Here is an 18,715-nt window from a genome sequence, read left to right as displayed (position 1 = left end):
AAGTGCCGCTTGATGGCACTGTTGATGACACCTTCCATCACTTTACTGATGATTGAGAGTAGGCTGATGGGGCTGTAATTGGCCGGGTTGGACTTGTCCTGCTTTTTGTGAACAGGACATACCTGGGCAATTTTCCACATTGCAGGGTAGATGCCAGTGTTGTAGCTGGACTGGAACAGCTTGGCTAGGGGCGTGGCAAGTTCTGGAGCACAGGTCTTCAGTACTATTGCCGGAATATTGTCAGGACCCATAGCTTTTGCAGTATCCAGTGCCTTCAGTCATTTCTTGATATCACACAGAGTGAATCGAATTGGCTGAAGTCTGGCATCTGTGATGCTGGGGACTTCAGGAGGAGGCCGAGATGGATCATCAACTCGGCACTTCTTGCAAATGCTTCAGCCTTATCTTTCGCACTGATGTGCTGGGCTCCCCCATCATTGAGGATGGGGATATTTGTGGAGCCACCTCCTCCAGTTGGTTGTTTAATTATCCACCACCATTCACAACTGGATGTGGCAGGACTGCAGAGCTTAGATCTGATCCGTTGGTTATGGGATCGCTTAGCTCTGTCTATCGCATGCTGATTCTGCAGTTTGGCATGCAAGTAGTCCTGGGTTGTAGCTTCACCAGGTTGACACCTTATTTTGAGGTATGCCTGGTGCTGCTCCTGGCATGCCCTCCTGCACTCTTCATTGTACCAGGGTTGGTCTCCTGTCTTGATGGTAATGGTAGAGTGGGGGATATGCCGGGCCATGACGTTACAGATTGTGGTTGAGTACAATTCTGCTGCTGCTGATGGCCCACAGCGCCTCATGGATGCCCAGATTTGCATTGCTAGATCTGTTCGAAATCTATCCCATTTAGCACGGTGATAGTGCCACACAACACGATGGACGATATCCTCAATGTGAAGACAGGACTTTGTCTCCATAAAGACTGTGCGGTGGTCACTCCTACCAATACTGTCATGGACAGAAGCATCTGTGGCAGGCAGATTGGTGAGGACAAGGTCAAGTATGTTTTTCCCTCTTGTTGGTTTCCTCACTACCTGCCGCAGACCCAGTCTAGCAGTTATGTCCTTTAGGACTCGGCCAGCTCGGTCAGTAGTGGTGCTACCGAGCCACTCTTGGTGATGGACATTGAAGTCCCCCCACCCAGAGTACATTTTGTGCCCTTGCCACCCTCAGTGCTTCCTCCAAGTGGTGTTCAACATGGAGGAATACTGAGTCATCAGCTGAGGGAGGGCGGTAGGTGGTAATCAGTAGGAGGTTTCCTTGCCCATGTTTGACCTGATGCCATGAGACTTCATGGGGTCCGGAGTCGATGTTGAGGACTCCCAGGGCAACTCCCTCCCTACTGTATACCACTGTGCTGCCACCTCCAGTGGGTCTGTCCTGCCGGTGGGACAGGACATACCCGGGGATGGTGATGGCAGTGTCTGGGACATTGTCTGTAAGGTATGATTCCGTGAGTATTACAATGTCAGGCTGTTGCTTGACTAGTCTGTGGGACAGCTCTCCCAACTTTGGCACAAGCTCCCAGATGTTCGTAAGGAGGACTTTGCAGGGTCGACAGGGCTGGGCCATTTCAGAGGAGTCCCATGTAGGCCAGACCAGGTAAGGACAGCAGATTTCCTTCTCGAAAGGACATTAGTGAACCAGATGGGTTTTTACAACAATCGACAATGGTTTCATGGCCACCACTAGACTAGCTTTTAATTTCTGATTTATTCCAATTCCACCTTCTGCTGTGGTGGGATTCGAACCCATGTCCCCAGAGCAATACCTTGGGTCTCTGGGTTACTAGTCCAGTGACAATACCACTGCTTGCCTTGTAAAACATGCAGGAATCTCCCTCCAGATGGTAAATAAATTGAATGGAGTCCCGATTCTTATTCAGGATTTCTACCGATAATTTCAGCCTGGGACTGGCACAAAAACACTTCTCATATGAAGTGTGAAACGTGGCCCTCTGTTATTTACTGTGAATGAGATACTATACCACAGGGTGGTACCTGTGATACTGTATCCCTGGTTCTAGACTCCCCAGCCAGGGGAAACATCCGATCTACATCCACCCTGTCACACCCTTAAAGTATTTTGTAGGTTTCAATGAGATCACCTCTCATTCTTCGAAACTCTCGAGAATACAGGCCCAGTTTCCCCAATCTCTCTTCATAGGACAATCCCACCACCCCAAGGATTAGTCGAGTGAACCTCCTTTGCACTCCTTCCTTAGATGAAGAGACCAAAACTGTACACAATACTCCAGGTGCAGTCTTATGTTTTTCAATTTTATTCCTCTGGTAGCTTGGAGCATCTGTGCTTGCATAATCGGCTGACTTGTAAATAAATCCGACTACTGGTTTTAGCCTGCATCTATCGGGCTGACTGTCTTTCAGAGGAGATAGTAAAGGGGTGGTCATCCCAAATAGTGTCTCTTGTATAATTAGAGGCTAATTGTTTGTTCTGTGGTACCGTATCTCATTCACTGCAAATAATAGAGGGCCAAGTTTTAGTTTGTACGAGAGTAACACTCAAACTAAAACAGAACTGTGTCTGTTCCGGTCTCCGGCTAAGATTATCAGTAAAAATCCTGAATTGGGAATAGGGACTCCACCCTATTTATTTACTATCTGGAGGGAAATCCCTGCAAGTTTTATTGAACAGAATCTCACAGCGTCTACCCAATAACTACTTGCATTTATATAGCGCCTTTAAACTTAATAAAACGTCTCAAGGTGCGATTATCAAACATGATCAGACCCCGAGCCACATCAGGAGATATTAGGGACCGGCGACCGAAAGCTCGTCAGAGAGGTCGGTCTTGAGGAGTGTCTTAAAGGAGGAGAGAGAGAGAGAGAGGCGGAGAGGTTTAGGGAGGGAATTCCAGAGCTTAGGGCCCCCAGGCAGCTGAAGGCATGGCCGCCAATGGTGGAGCGATGGGAATCGGGGGATGGGCAAGAGGCCGGAATTGGAGGAGCGCAGAGATCTCGGAGGGTTGTAGGGGCTGGAGGAGGTTACAGAGATAGGGAGGGTTGTAGGGGCTGGAGGAGATTACAGAGATAGGGAGGGTTGTCGGGGCTGGAGGAGGTTACAGAGATAGAGGGTTGTCGGGGCTGGAGGAGGTTACAGAGATAGGGAGGGTTGCAGGGGCTGGAGGAGGTTACAGAGATAGGGAGGGTTGTCGGGGCTGGAGGAGGTTCCAGAGATAGAGAGGGTTGTTGGGGCTGGAGGAGATTACAGAGATAGGGATGGTTGTCGGGGCTGGAGGAGGTTACAGAGATAGAGGGTTGTCGGGGCTGGAGGAGGTTACAGAGATAGGGAGGGTTGTAGGGGCTGGAGGAGGTTACAGAGATAGGGAGGGTTGTCGGGGTTGGAGGAGGTTACAGAGATAGGGAGGGTTGTCGGGGCTGGAGGAGGTTACAGAGATAGAGGGTTGTCGGGGCTGGAGGATGTTACAGAGATAGGGAGGATTGTCGGGGCTGGAGGAGGTTACAGAGATAGGGAGGGTTGCAGGGGCTGGAGGAGGTTACAGAGATAGGGAGGGTTGTCGGGGTTGGAGGAGGTTACAGAGATAGGGAGGGTTGTCGGGGCTGGAGGAGGTTACAGAGATAGGGAGGGTTGTCGGGGCTGGAGGAGGTTACAGAGATAGGGAGGGTTGTAGGGGCTGGAGGAGGTTACAGAGATAGGGAGGGTTGTCGGGGTTGGAGGAGGTTACAGAGATAGGGAGGGTTGTCGGGGCTGGAGGAGGTTACAGAGATAGGGAGGGTTGTCGGGGCTGGAGGAGGTTACAGAGATAGGGAGGGTTGTTGGGGCTGGAGGAGATTACAGAGATAGGGAGGGTTGTCGGGGCTGGAGGAGGTTACAGAGATAGGGAGAGTTGTCGGGGCTGGAGGAGGTTACAGAGATAGGGAGGGTTGTAGGGGCTGGAGGAGGTTACAGAGATAGGGAGGGTTGTCGGGGTTGGAGGAGGTTACAGAGATAGGGAGGGTTGTCGGGGCTGGAGGAGGTTACAGAGATAGGGAGGGTTGTCGGGGCTGGAGGAGGTTACAGAGATAGAGGGTTGTCGGGGCTGGAGGAGGTTACAGAGATAGGGAGGGTTGTCGGGGCTGGAGGAGGTTACAGAGATAGGGAGGGTTGTCGGGGCTGGAGGAGGTTACAGAGATAGGGAGGGTTGTCGGGGTTGGAGGAGGTTACAGAGATAGGGAGGGTTGTCGGGGCTGGAGGAGGTTACAGAGATAGGGAGGGTTGTCGGGGCTGGAGGAGGTTACAGAGATAGAGGGTTGTCGGGGCTGGAGGAGATTACAGAGATAGGGAGGGTTGTCGGGGCTGGAGGAGGTTACAGAGATAGGGAGGGTTGTAGGGGCTGGAGGAGGTTACAGAGATAGGGAGGGTTGTCGGGGTTGGAGGAGGTTCCAGAGATAGGGAGGGTTGTCGGGGCTGGAGGAGGTTACAGAGATAGGGAGGGTTGTCGGGGCTGGAGGAAGTTACAGAGCTAGGGAGGGTTGTAGGGGCTGGAGGAGGTTACAGAGATAGAGAGGGTTGTCGGGGCTGGAGGAGATTACAGAGATAGGGAGGGTTGTCGGGGCTGGAGGAGGTTACAGAGATAGAGGGTTGTCGGGGCTGGAGGAAGTTACAGAGATAGGGAGGGTTGTCGGGGCTGGAGGAGGGTACAGAGATAGAGAGGGTTGTCGGGGCTGGAGGAGGTTAGAGAGATAGAGAGGGTTGTCGGGGCTGGAGGAGATTACAGAGATATGGAGGGTTGTCGGGGCTGGAGGAAGTTACAGAGCTAGGGAGGGTTGTCGGGGCTGGAGGAGGGTACAGAGATAGAGAGGGTTGTCGGGGCTGGAGGAGGTTACAGAGATAGAGAGGGTTGTCGGGGCTGCAGGAGGATACAGAGATAGGGAGGGTTGTCGGGGCTGGAGGAAGTTACAGAGCTAGGGAGGGTTGTAGGGGATGGAGGAGGTTACAGAGATAGGAAGGGTTGTCGGGGCTGGAGGAGGTTACAGAGATAGGGAGGGTTGTCGGGGCTGGAGGAGGTTACAGAGGAAGGGAGAGTTGTAGGGGCTGGAGGAGGTTACAGAGATGGAGAGGGGTGTGGGGGCTGGAGGAGGTTACAGAGAAAGGGAGGGTTGTCGGGGCTGGAGGAGGTTACAGAGATAGGGAGGGTTGTCGGGGCTGGAGGAGGTTACAGAGATAGGGAGGGTTGTAGGGGCTGGAGGAGGGTACAGAGATAGGGAGGGTTGTAGGGGCTGGAGGAGGTTACAGAGATAGGGAGGATTGTAGGGGCTGGAGGAGGGTACAGAGATAGGGAGGGTTGTAGGGGCTGGAGGAGGTTACAGAGATAGGGAGGGGTGTAGGGGTTGGAGGAGGGTACAGAGATAGGGAGGGTTGTAGGGGCTGGAGGAGGTTACAGAGATAGGGAGGGTTGTAGGGGTTGGAGGAGTGTCCAAAGATAGGGAGGGTTGTAGGGGCTGGAGGAGGTTACAGAGGTAGGGAGGGGTGTAGGGGCTGGAGGAGTGTACAGAGATAGGGAGGGTTGTAGGGGTTGGAGGAGGTTACAGAGGTAGGGAGCGGTGTAGGGGCTGGAGGAGTGTACAGAGATAGGGAGGGTTGTAGGGGTTGGAGGAGGTTACAGAGATAGGGAGGGTTGTCGGGGCTGGAGAAGGTTACAGAGATAGGGAGGGGTGTGGGGGCTGGAGGAGGTTACAGAGATAGGGAGGGCTGTCGGGGCTGGAGAAGGTTACAGAGATAGGGAGGGTTGTCGGGGCTGGAGGAGGTTACAGAGGTAGGGAGGGGTGTAGGGGCTGGAGGAGTGTACAGAGATAGGGAGGGTTGTAGGGGTTGGAGGAGGTTACAGAGATAGGGAGGGTTGTCGGGGCTGGAGAAGGTTACAGAGTTCGAAGGGGTGTGGGGGTTGGAGGAGGTTACAGAGATAGGGAGGGTTGTCGGGGCTGGAGGAGGTTACAGAGGTAGGGAGGGGTGTAGGGGCTGGAGGAGTGTACAGAGATAGGGAGGGTTGTAGGGGTTGGAGGAGGTTACAGAGATAGGGAGGGTTGTCGGGGCTGGAGAAGGTTACAGAGATAGTAGGGGTGTGGGGGTTGGAGGAGGTTACAGAGATAGGGAGGGTTGTCGGGGCTGGAGAAGGTTACAGAGATAGGGAGGGTTGTCGGGGCTGGAGGAGGTTACAGAGGTAGGGAGGGGTGTAGGGGCTGGAGGAGTGTACAGAGATAGGGAGGGTTGTAGGGGTTGGAGGAGGTTACAGAGATAGGGAGGGTTGTCGGGGCTGGAGAAGGTTACAGAGTTCGGAGGGGTGTAGGGGCTGGAGAAGGTTACAGAGATAGGGAGGGGTGTAGGGGTTGGAGGAGGTTACAGAGATAGAGAGGGTTGTCGGGGCTGGAGGAGGTTACAGAGATAGGGAGGGGTGTAGGGGTTGGAGGAGGTCACAGAGATAGGGAGGGTTTTAGGGGCTGGAGGAGGTTACAGAGATAGGGAGGGGTATAGGGGCTGGAGGAGGTTACAGAGATAGGGAGGGGTGTAGGGGTTGGATGAGGTTACAGAGGTAGGGAGGGGTGTAGGGGCTGGAGGTGGTTACAGAGGTAGGGAGGGGTGTAGGGGTTGGAGGAGTGTACAGAGATAGGGAGGGTTGTCGGGGCTGGAGGAGGGTACAGAGATAGGGAGGGGTGTAGGGGTTGGAGGAGTGTGCAGAGATAGGGAGGGGTGTAGGGTTTGGAGGAGGTTACAGAGATAGAGAGGGGTGTAGGGGTTGGAGGAGGTTACAGAGGTAGGGAGGGGTGTAGGGGCTGGAGGAGGTTACAGAGATAGGGAGGGTTGATGGGGCTGGAGGAGGTTACAGAGGTAGGGAGGGTTGTAGGGGCTGGAGGTGGTTACAGAGGTAGGGAGGGGTGTATGGGTTTGTGGAGTGTACAGAGATAGGGAGGGTTGTCGGGGCTGGATGATGTTACAGAGGTAGGCAGGGGTGTAGGGGTTGGAGGAGTGTACAGAGGTAGGGAGGGGTGTAGGGGTTGGAGGAGGGTACAGAGATAGGGAGTGGTGTAGGGGTTGGAGGACTGTACAGAGATAGGGAGGGGTGTAGGGGTTGGAGGAGTGTACAGATATAGGGAGGGGTGTAGGGGTTGGAGGAGTGTACAGAGGTAGGGAGGGGTGTAGGGGTTGGAGGAGTGTACAGAGGTAGGGAGGGGTGTAGGGGTTGGAGGAGTGTACAGAGGTAGGGAGGGGTGTAGGGGTTGGAGGAGTGTACAGAGGTAGGGAGGGGTGTAGGGGTTGGAGGAGTGTACAGAGGTAGGGAGGGGTGTAGGGGTTGGAGGAGGTTACAGAGTTAGGGAGGGTTGTAGGGGTTGGAGGAGTGTACAGAGTTAGGGAGGGTTGTAGGGGCTGGAGGAGTGTACAGAGGTAGGGAGGGGTGTAGGGGTTGGAGGAGTGTACAGAGGTAGGGAGGGGTGTAGGGGTTGGAGGAGTGTACAGAGGTAGGGAGGGGTGTAGGGGTTGGAGGAGTGTACAGATGTAGGGAGGGGTGTAGGGGTTGGAGGAGTGTACAGAGGTAGGGAGGGGTGTAGGGGTTGGAGGAGGTTACAGAGTTAGGGAGGGTTGTAGGGGCTGGAGGAGTGTACAGAGGTCGGGAGGGGTGTAGGGGTTGGAGGAGTGTACAGAGATAGGGAGGGGTGTAGGGGCTGGAGGAGTGTACAGAGATAGGGAGGGGTGTAGGGGTTGGAGGAGGTTACAGAGTTAGGGAGGGTTGTAGGGGCTGGAGGAGGTTACAGAGATAGAGGGTTGTCGGGGCTGGAGGAGGTTACAGAGATAGGGAGGGTTGTCGGGGCTGGAGGAGGTTACAGAGATAGGGAGGGTTGTCGGGGCTGGAGGAGGTTACAGAGATAGGGAGGGTTGTCGGGGTTGGAGGAGGTTACAGAGATAGGGAGGGTTGTCGGGGCTGGAGGAGGTTACAGAGATAGGGAGGGTTGTCGGGGCTGGAGGAGTGTACAGAGGTCGGGAGGGGTGTAGGGGTTGGAGGAGTGTACAGAGGTAGGGAGGGGTGTAGGGGTTGGAGGAGTGTACAGATATAGGGAGGGGTGTAGGGGTTGGAGGAGTGTACAGAGGTAGGGAGGGGTGTAGGGGTTGGAGGAGTGTACAGAGGTAGGGAGGGGTGTAGGGGTTGGAGGAGGTTACAGAGTTAGGGAGGGTTGTAGGGGCTGGAGGAGTGTACAGAGATAGGGAGGGTTGTAGGGGCTGGAGGAGTGTACAGAGGTAGGGAGGGGTGTAGGGGTTGGAGGAGTGTACAGAGTTAGGGAGGGTTGTAGGGGTTGGAGGAGGTTACAGAGTTAGGGAGGGTTGTAGGGGCTGGAGGAGTGTACAGAGATAGGGAGGGTTGTAGGGGCTGGAGGAGTGTGCAGAGATACGGTTGCTGGCCAGGGGACTGTTGGAATTGTCAAGTCCGGAAGGTAAACAAAGGCCTGGCCAGAATCGGTGAAATCACTTCACATTCCTGACACGCCTGGACTGCCCGTCTCGCCCTTTCAGTCAGAAGGTTGTGGGTTCAAACCCCAGCCCAGAGGCTGGAGCACACAAGCGAGGCTGACACTTGGGGAGTGCAGTACTGAGGGAAACCTGCGCTGCCGGAGGTGCCGCCTTTTCGGTTGAGGCATTAAACCGAGGACCCCAGGTCTCTCCTGCGGACATAAATGATTCACGGAAGAGCAGGGTAAGTTCTTCCCTCAAACCCCCTCCCCGTCGGGGGGCCAGAATATATTCCTCATCCAACATCACGAAAAAGGACAGGTGATCCGGGTCACGATCACGTTGCTGTCTGTGGGATCTTGCTGTGCGGAAATTGGCTGCGGGCGTCTCCCACCTTACAAAAGTGACTCCACTTCGAAAAGTGCTGCATTGGGACATGATAAGGCTGTGACAGGCGCTATAAAAATCCAATTCTTTCTTTTTAATCCGCGGTTCAGTCTTAAATTCAGACCTTGGGCAAGTTTTATTTTTTTGCAGTAGTGTCTCATTGAGACCAACAGATGGCAGCAGAGTTCAATTTCTTCAATCATTTCTCTTTATTTCCTCACTAATATATTCTGAACATCAATATTACAGTCCAATGATCTTCATCAACACTATGTTTAACAGGGTATGTTTTCTGTAATAGAGGTATGGAACAAAAAGCTGGCCATTGACACCCACATCCCATAAATGAATACTTTACAAAAAATCTACATCTGCACATCCCTCCTTTCAGCTTTCCCATTTTATATTCCTGTGTCCACATTTTATAATGGGATCTTCCTATGCAAACTCCTCACGCTGTAATACCACCTACTCCGACACATCAGAAACTCTCTTCACAGAGCCACCAGCTGGCCAGAGTCTACAACTACATCACTGCAAAGTTACAGGACTGAGGGAGCGCTGCACTGTCGGAGGGTCAGTACTGAGGGAGCGCTGCACTGTCGGAGGGTCAGTACTGAGGTGGTGCTGCACTGTCAGAGGGTCAGTACTGAGGGAGCGCTGCACTGTCGAGAGTACTGAGGGAGTGCTGCACTGTCGGAGGGTCAGTACTGAGGGAATGCTGCACTGTCGGAGGGTCAGTACTGAGGGAGTGCTGCACTGTCGGAGGGTCAGTACTGAGGTGGTGCTGCACTGTCGGAGGATCAGTACTGAGGGAGCGCTACACTGTCGAGAGTCAATACTGAGGGAGTGCTGCACTGTCGGAGGGTCAGTACTGAGGTGGTGCTGCACTGTCGGAGAGTCAGTACTGAGGGAGTGCTGCACTGTCGGAGGGTCAGTACTGAGGGAGTGATGCACTGTCGGAGGGTCAGTACTGAGGGAGTGCTGCACTGTCGGAGGGTCAGTACTGAGGGAGTGCTGCACTGTCAGAGGGTCAGTACTGAGGGAGTGCTGCACTGTTGGAGGGTCAGTACTGAGGGAGTGCTGCACTGTCAGAGGTGCCGTTCTTCAGATGAGACACTAAACTGAGGCCCCCGTCTGCCCTCTCAGGTGGGTGTAAAAGATCCCACGGCCACTATTTGGAAGAAGAGCAGGGAGGGGGGGAGGGGGGGAGGGGGAGTTCTCCCCGGGGTCCTTGGGACAATATTTATCCCTCAACCAACATCACTAAAAAAAAACAGATGATCTGGGTCATTATCACAGTGCTGTTTGTGGGATCATGCTGTGCACAACTTGGCCGCCGCATTTCCTACATTACAACAGTGAGCACCCTCATTGGCTGTGAAGAACATTGGTCATTGTGAAAGGTGCTACAGAAATGAAATGTTGTTCTTTGCTTCTTGTGGATATCTACATTTCCCATTTTGCTATGTCAACAGTCACTGTTTATTTGTCGGCCCTGATCAACTGTGTCTGAAGGGCAATACTGGATTGAAGGACTGAATGGCCTCCTCCTGTTCCTGTGTTGCAGCCTCAAGGGGGCTGAATGACCTCTTCCTTCTCCTATGTGCCTGGCCACTCGGCAGCTCGATGGAGCTGCTGTCTTTTCCAAACTGATTTGAATTGATTTTTCTTGGTGGGTCGATGGAAATCGGGGGATGCACAAGAGGCCAGAATTGGAGCAGTGCTTGTCAGGGTGTGTGTATGTCTGTGTGTGTGCCTGTGTTCTCTATGTGTTTGTGTGTTGTGCTGTGTGCTCTGTGTGTGTTGTGTGCTCTGTGCGTGTTGTGTGTGTTGTGTGCCCTGTGTGTGTGTGATCTGTGTGTGTTGTGTGTCTGTGTGTCTTGTGTGTGTGTGCTCTGTGTGTGTTGTGTGCTCTGTGTGTGTGTGTTGTGTGTGTTGTGTGTCTGTGTGCTCTGTGTGTGTTGTGAGTGTGCGCTGTGTGTGTTGTGTGTGTTGTGTGTCTGTGTGCTCTGTGTGTGTTGTGAATGTGCTCTGTGTGTTGTGTGGGTGTCTGTGTGTGCGCTCTGTGTGTGTTGTGTGTGTGTGTATGTGTATTGTGTGTGCGTGTGTGTTTTGTGTGTGTGTGTTGTGTGTATGTGTGCGTGTGTGCTCTGTGTGTGTGTGTGTGTGTTTGTGCTCTGTGTGTGTCTGTGTGTCCTCTGTATGTGTGTGTGTATGTGAGCTCTGTGTGTTGTGTGTGTGTATATGTGTGTTGTGTGTGCGTGCGTGTTCTGTGTGTTGCGTATGTGTGCTCTGTGTGTGTTGTGTGTGTGTGTTGTGTGTTGTGTGTGGTCTGTATGTTGTGTGTGCTCTGTGTTGTGTGAGTGCTCTGTGTGTGTGTGTATATGTGTGTTGTGTGAGCGTGTGTGTTGTATGTGTGTTCTGTGTGTTGTGTGTGTGTGCTCTGTGTGTTGTGTGTGCTCTGTGTGTTGTGTCTGCTCTGTGTGTGTGTGTGCTCTGTGTGTTGTGTGTGCTCTGTATGTTGTGTGTGCTCTGTATGTTGTGTGTGCTCTGTGTGTGTGTGCTCTGTGTGTTATGTGCTCTGTGTGTTGTGTGTGTGTGTGTGCTCTGTGTGTTGTGTGTGCTCTGTGTGTTGTGTGTGCTCTGTGTGTGTGTGCTCTGTGTGTTGTGTGTGCTCTGTATGTTGTGTGTGCTCTGTGTGTTGTGTGTGCTCTGTGTGTTGTGTGTGCTCTGTGTGTGTGTGCTCTGTGTTTGTGTGTGCTCTGTGTGTTGTGTGTGCTCTGTGTGTTGTGTGTGTGTTCTGTGTGTTGTGTGTGTGTGTGTGCTCTGTGTGTTGTGTGTGCTCTGTGTGTTGTGTCTGTGTGTTGTGTGTGGTTTGTGTGTTGTGTGTGTGTGCTCTGTATGTTGTGTGTGCTCTGTATGTTGTGTGTGTGTGTGCTCTGTATGTTGTGTGTGCTCTGTGTGTTGTGTGTGTGTGTGCTCTGTGTGTTGTGTGTGTGTGTGTGTGTGTGTGCTCGGTGTATTGTGTGTGTGTGTGTGTGCTCTGTATGTTGTGTGTGCCCTGTGTGTTGTGTGTGTGTGTGCTCTGTGTGTTGTGTGTGTGTGTGTGTGCTCTGTATGTTGTGTGTGTTCTGTGTGTTGTGTGTGTGTGTGTGCTCTGTGTGTTGTGTGTGTGTGTGCTCTGTATGTTGTGTGTGCTCTGTGTGTTGTGTGTGTGTGTGTGCTCTGTGTGTTGTGTGTGTGTGTGCTCTGTATGTTGTGTGTGCTCTGTATGTTGTGTGTGTGTGTGCTCTGTGTTGTGTGTGTGTCCTGTATGTTGTGTGTGCTCTGTATGTTGTGTGTGCTCTGTGTGTGTGCTCTGTGTGTTGTGTGTGCTCTGTATGTTGTGTGTGCTCTGTATGTTGTGTTTGCTCTGTATGTTGTGTGTGCTCTGTGTGTTGTGTGTGTGTGTGCTCTGTATGTTGTGAGTACTCTGTATGTTGTGTGTGTTCTGTGTGTTGTGTGTGCTCTGTATGTTGTGTGTGCTCTGTATGTTGTGTGTGGTCTGTGTGTTGTGTGTGTGAGTTGTGTGTGCTCTGTGTGTGTGGATTGTGTGTTGTGTGTGTAAGTTGTGTGTGCTCTGTGTGTTGTGTGTGCTCTGTGTGTTGTGTGTGCTCTGTGTGTGTGTGCTCTGTATGTTGTGTGTGCTCTGTGTGTGTGTGCTCTGTGTTTGTGCGTGCTCTGTATGTTGTGTGTGCTCTGTGTGTTGTGTGTGCTCTGTGTGTGTGTGCTCTGTGTGTTGTGTGTGCTCTGTGTGTTGTGTGTGCTCTGTGTGTTGTGTGTGCTCTGTGTGTTGTGTGTGCTCTGTGTTTGTGTGTGCTCTGTGTGTGTGTGCTCTGTGTGTTGTGTGTGCTCTGTGTGTTGTGTGTGCTCTGTGTGTTGTGTGTGCTCTGTATGTTGTGTGCTCTATGTGTGCTCTGCATGTTGTGTGTGCTCTGTGTGTTGTGTGTGCTCTGTATGTTGTGTGTGCTCTGTGTGTTGTGTGTGCTCTGTGTGTGTGTGTGCTCTGTGTGTTGTGTGTGCTCTGTGTGTTGTGTGTGCTCTGTGTGTGTGCTCTGTGTCTTGTGTGTGCTCTGTGTGTTGTGTGTGCTCTGTGTGTGTATGTGCTCTGTGTGTTGTGTGTGCTCTGTGTGTTGTGTGTGCTCTGTATGTTGTGTGTGCTCTGTATTTTGTGTGTTCTCTGTATGTTGTGTGTGCTCTGTGTTTGTAGGGGCAGGTAGGACGTGTCACTGATTTACTCAGTCTATTCTTTGCTCAGGAATTTTGTAGGATAGGGAGTTGAAATTCCTGAAAAAGAAGCATGAGACAGCAAATTAAAAAAAAACAGTCACTGTTATAATCCGGTGTTTTACGCAAAATACCGTACGGATGAACACAAAGATGGGGAAAGCTTCGAAAGCGGGCATGGCCCATTTAAGGACTGAGAGGCGGAGCCACCCTCCAGCAGGAAGTGACCGATATTGGAAAATAAAGCTCAATTTGATAACAGGAAATGGCTTGTGTTTTACGGCCTCGTGCAATTTAACTGCCCCCTCCCCTCCCGTCCCACCCCACTGCCCCTTCCCACGCTGGCAAGACTGGGCTTCTTTCCCTGCTGAGAATGCAGGTCTCCTGAACGAAGACAAAGTGGGCCCCACTGCACAGTAAACACAGGCAAGAGCTTCAAAGAGGAGTTCAGGTGCGTCTGCGAACAGGAAAACCAGTTGGACGGGATTCTACACTTGATTCAACCTAACCCTCAGTATCGAACACGCCTCAAGGTAAATTCCACTTCAAACCATTGCCTTAAATAGAATCCAGAGACTTTGAATAGAATCTTAGAGCACAGGAGGAGCCCATTCAGCCCATCGTCCCTGTGCTGGCTCTTTGAACGATCTATCCAATTAGTCCCCACTCTCCCCCCTGCTCTTTCCCCCCATCCTCCTGCAAATCTTTCCCCTTCCAGTATTTCTCCAATTCCCCCTTTTGAAAGTTACTATTGAATCTGCTTCCACCGCCCTTTCAGGCAGCGCGTTCCAGATCACAACAACTCACTGCGTCAAAAAAATTCTCCTCATCCCCCCCTCTGGTTCTTTTACCCATTATCCTCAATCTGTGTCCCTCTGGTTACCGACCCTCCTGTCACTGGGAACAGTTTCTCCTCATTTACTCCATCAAAACCCCCTGATGATTTTGAACGCCTCGATTAAATCTCCCCCTTAACCTTCTCTGCTCTAAGGAGAACAATCCCAGCTTCTCCCAGTCTCTCCGCATTAACTGAAGTCCCTCGTCCCTGGGAACATTCCAGTAAATCTCCCTCCGCACCCTCTCCAAGGCCTCGACATCCTTCCTAAAGTGTGTGGTGTCCAGAATTGGACACAATTCTCCAGCTGGGGCCGAACCTGTTATTTATAAAGATTTAGCATAACTTCCTTGCTTTTGTGCTCTACACCTCTCTTAATAAAGTCAACGAGCCCATCTGCTTTCTCAACATCTTTCTCAACCTGTCCTGCCACCTTCAAAGATTAGTGTTCAAACACCCCCGGGTCTTCTTGGTTCCTTGCACCCTGCTGAAAATTGCACCATTTATTTAAGACTGCCTCTCCTCATTCTTCCTGCCAAAATGTATCTCTTCACACTTCTCTGTATTAAACTGTATCTGCTGCCTGTCTGCCCCTTTCACCAGTCTGTCTCTGTCCTCCTGAAGTCTGTTACTATCCTCCTCACTGTTTACTGCATTTCCGAGTTTTGTCTCATCTGCAAACTTTGTAATTGTCCCCTGTATACCCAAGTGAGGGTCATTAATATATATCAAAATGTCTGAATACTGACCCCTGGGGAAAACCCCTGTAAACCTCCCTCCAGTTTGAAAAACAGTCATTCACCACGACTGTCTGCCTTCTGTCCCTGAGTCAGTTTTACATCCTCTCTGTTGCTGCCTCTTTTATCCCGCGGGCTTCAACCTTGCGAACAAGTTTATTGCGCGATACTTTCTCAAAAGCAAAATACTGCAGATGCCAGAATTCCGAAACATGAACAGAAAGTGCTGGAAACTCTCAGCGGGTCTGGCAGCATCTGTGGAGAGACGAACAGGGTCAACGCTTCAGGTCAATGACCTTTCGCCTGAACTGGGAAATGTTTGAGACATCGCGGGGGTTCAGCAAGTGCAGAGGTGGGGAAAGGGAGAGGGAGAGGGGAAGAGAGGGCGGGAGGAAGAAAAGGGAAGGTCTGTGATGGGTTCAACAGCGGGAGAGATTAAATGGTAAAAGGGCCGATGGTGCAAAAAGGGGCAGTGGTCGTGGGACAAGTCAAGAAATAAAAGTTGGGTCCAGAGGAGGTGTAAATGGCAACAGCAGAATCATCCCCAACCGCTGCTGTCTGAAAAATGGGAGCAGTGATTATGAACTAAAATTGTTCAGCTTAATGTCAGTCCTAAAGTGCCTCATCGAAAGATGAGGTGCTGTTCCTCAAGCTCCCTCTGAACTTCATTGTGTTATGATCCTGTAGTTTTTTTAATGGGAAGAATGTGGTGTGCCTTTAAGGCTGGAAAAGAGCCATACTGCTTTAAGGCAGCAAGCTCTAAAGACTGAGTCAAAGAATGCATTCTCGTTGCCTTGGATACAGCCATTTGAAGTTTGTGATTCAAAGGGTACATTCTTGTTACCTTGGATACAGCCACTCGGACTGAGCATCGAGAGATGCATTTGTTACAATTTAATTTTGAACTGGCTTATAGTGCAAACAGCCTGTTCTAACAGAGGACACAGACAGACAGCTGTGTGTTAGCACCTGAAAGAAGAGCTCTCAGCACATTTAAACTGAAGGAAGAGAATTTAGTCTGTTTATTTATTATTCTCTCTCAAAATTCTAAAACGTCAAGCAAAAGCAGAGATCTCTGATAATTTAAACCGAAAGGAAGGGAAGTTATACAGTGACAATCTTATATCCCTCAAAAATTCTAAAGCCAGATTGATTCTATTGAAAGTGATTGTGAGTTGTTGGCATAAAGAGGAGTTTGAAACTTCGGGTGTTGGACTGTTTAGCCAAACAGATGAAATGGCCGAAAGAAAGCTGGACACTGCTTATGCAGGGCAGGTTGATAGGCAGAGCCCATGAAGTTTATGCCATGCTTTCTGAGGAGGCTTCTGCAGATTATGAGATGGCAAAAAAGGCTATTCTCTCTGCGGATGAGTTAGTCCCTGAAGCTTACCGACAGAAGTTTAGGAACTTACGGAGATTGACTGGGCAAACATACTTAGAATTTGAGAGGGTGAAGCAAATTACTTTTAACTGTTGGATATGGGTATTAAAGATAGAAATCACATATGAGAACCTTTGAGAATTGATTCTCTTCGTAGAGTTTAAAAACTCCATTCCTTCAGTCATGAGAACTCATACAGATAACCCGAAAGTTTTGAAAGCTGGGCAAGCAGCAGAAATTGCTGATGATTTTGAGCTTGCAAATAAGCCAACTTATTTTGTCCGTGACCCCCATAAACCCGAGAAGGATAGAGAGTGGGAGAGTGAAGGGAAGGCAAGTAGCCGGGGACAAGAAGGAACAATTGGGAATGCCTCAGGATCACCTCCTCAGGTCAGAAAGGAAGGTGCTGAGGGTAGAAGTGAGGTTCGCAAGCCAAAGTGTTATCATTGTAACAAAACGGGTCATCTTCGTTCAGAGTGCTGGAAATTGCGGGGTCAACCCATAGGACTTGTTGGGGTACGCAAAGTTAGTGCAGAGGAAAAGACTCTGACTGAGAGTATAGCAGGCCAGGCGATAGCTTTAACGACAGCTGTGAATATGAAACCAGGTAATAAAATTAAGAGGAGTGTAGAGGTTAAGAATAAAATATCTGAGAGTTATAATGAATTTTTGTCAAAGGGGAGAGTAACTCAGTATCCTGCAAGTGAGGCAGGACAACCTATCATTATACTCAGGGACACAGGAGCAACCCAAACATTCTTGCTGGGGAAAGATATGAGGTTTCCACCAGAGACCACCTTCAACACTAAAGTTTTAGTTAATGGAATTGACGGGGTGTGTATACCTGTATCTTTGTACAATGTACGCCTAGAGAGTGACTTAATATCTGGGATAGTAACTGTAGGTGTTGTCCACAGTTTACCAGTAAAGGAAATTGATTTACTCCTAGGAAATGATTTGGCAGAATCACAAATATCAGTTTCTCCTATAGTTACAGAGGAACCAAGTGAAATTAAGGAAACGGAGCAATTACAGGAGCAAGTTCCAAGAATATTTCCTGTGTGTGTAGTTACCCGAGCAACGGCTAAACAGGATCCATTGCCAGAGGTAAAAGGGGCACCACAAATAGATAGTCAGGCATCTGAAACCTTATTTGGGGATTTAGATAATCCAAATGAGATGTTGAACAGATCGTCTATTATTGCAGCACAGCAAGCTGATCCAGAGATATACTGAATGGCACAGACGGCTCTGACAGAAGCTGAGGTGAAAGGAGTTCCGGAAAGCTATTATATGGCAAACGGGGTTTTGAGGAGGAAATGGAGACCGCCTCACAGACCTGCCGATGAACAGGTAGTGGTACCATCTAAATATCGACCAGGATTATTCAGGTTAGCACACGACATTCCTTTTTCAGGACTTAGGGGAATTCGGAAGACCAAATCACGCGTAAGCAAACATTATTACTGACCAGGTCTTACAAAGGATGTGAGACAATTTTGTAGGACATGCCCCACCTGTCAAATGGTGGGAAAACCACAAACTACCATAAAACCGGCGCCACTATTTCCCGTACCCGTGATTGAGGAGCTATTTAGCCAGGTATTAGTAGACTGTGTAGGACCCTTGCCAAAAACAAAAGCAGGACATCAATACATACTTACCATCATGGATATGGCTACGCAATTTCCTGAGGCCATTCCTTTGAGGACAATTACTACTAGAATAGTAGTCGAAAAGTTAACCCAATTCTTTACGAGATATGGGTTACCACTCAAAGTTCAACCAGATCAAGGTTCTAATTTCATGTCGAGGATATTTCAAGAAGTCATGGGCAATTTGGGGATTAGACCGTTGAAATCTTCAGCAGATCACCCACAGTCACAGGGAGCTTTAGAGAGATTCCACCAAACTCTCAAAACAATGATGAGAACATACTGTCCTGAATATCCACATGACTGGGATAAAGGACTAGACTTTCTTTTATTTGCCACCAGAGACTCACCGAATCAGTCTACAGGCTTCAGTCCTTTCGAGTTGGTTTACGGACATGAAGTAAGAGGTCCTCGGAAACTTATAAAAGACAGATTCTTGGAACGAAAGAATGAATCTTCGATACTGGACTGTGTATCTGTGTTCCAGGAAAGGCTCACAAAGGCTAGCGGTGTGGCTCAGGAACACCTTCAAGCATCCCGAGCCAAAATGAAAAGAAAAGGGGCAAGAATGCAAAAGCCCGTGGTTTCCAACCAGGGGGTGAAGTATTAGTGTTGTTACCGTTACAGGGAGAACCATTAAAAGCACGGTTCAGTGGCCCATATAGAGTGATCAAAAGAGTGGGTAAGGTAGATTACTTGATTGACACCCCTGATCGCTGGAAGAAGAACCGGTTGTGTCACATCAATATATTAAAACAATATTACCGCAGGGAGGAGGATAAGCCAGTACAGGTATGTCAGGTAATCGGGAATGTGGAGAAGGAAAAGGAGGCGGAGGATGAGGCAGAAGTAGGCCGAGGAAATTCTCAGATTGAACCTCCAACTATCAGATTAGCGAATACAATGGCAAGGAAAATTGGACAACATGCTTTTGCACTGAGAGGCAAAACAGTGTGAAGACCTAACCAGGCTTTTCA

The 18,715-nt window shown here is 50.3% G+C and overlaps 1 protein-coding gene across 2 annotated transcripts in view; it reads left to right on the top strand.

The window, feature by feature from the left end:
- The first annotated feature begins 13,442 nt into the window (after window positions 1–13,442).
- Window positions 13,443–18,715, top strand: part of LOC137352930 (carcinoembryonic antigen-related cell adhesion molecule 6-like) — a 40,893-nt gene continuing 35,620 nt past the window's right edge. Inside the window, exons 1-2 of one of the 2 annotated variants that reach the window (XM_068018786.1) lie at window positions 13,443–13,663; window positions 17,291–17,474. The gene's annotated coding sequence lies outside the window, so the exon portion shown is untranslated. The remainder of the gene's footprint in view (window positions 13,664–17,290; window positions 17,475–18,715) is intronic. The other variant, XM_068018785.1, reaches the window with a different exon arrangement.

Source organism: Heterodontus francisci, chromosome 39 (genome assembly GCF_036365525.1).
Source record: "Heterodontus francisci isolate sHetFra1 chromosome 39, sHetFra1.hap1, whole genome shotgun sequence".
NCBI classification, from domain to species: Eukaryota; Metazoa; Chordata; class Chondrichthyes; order Heterodontiformes; family Heterodontidae; genus Heterodontus; species Heterodontus francisci.
The sequence above is the reverse complement of the archived record's forward strand: the minus strand, read 5'-3'. Positions and strand labels throughout refer to the sequence as shown.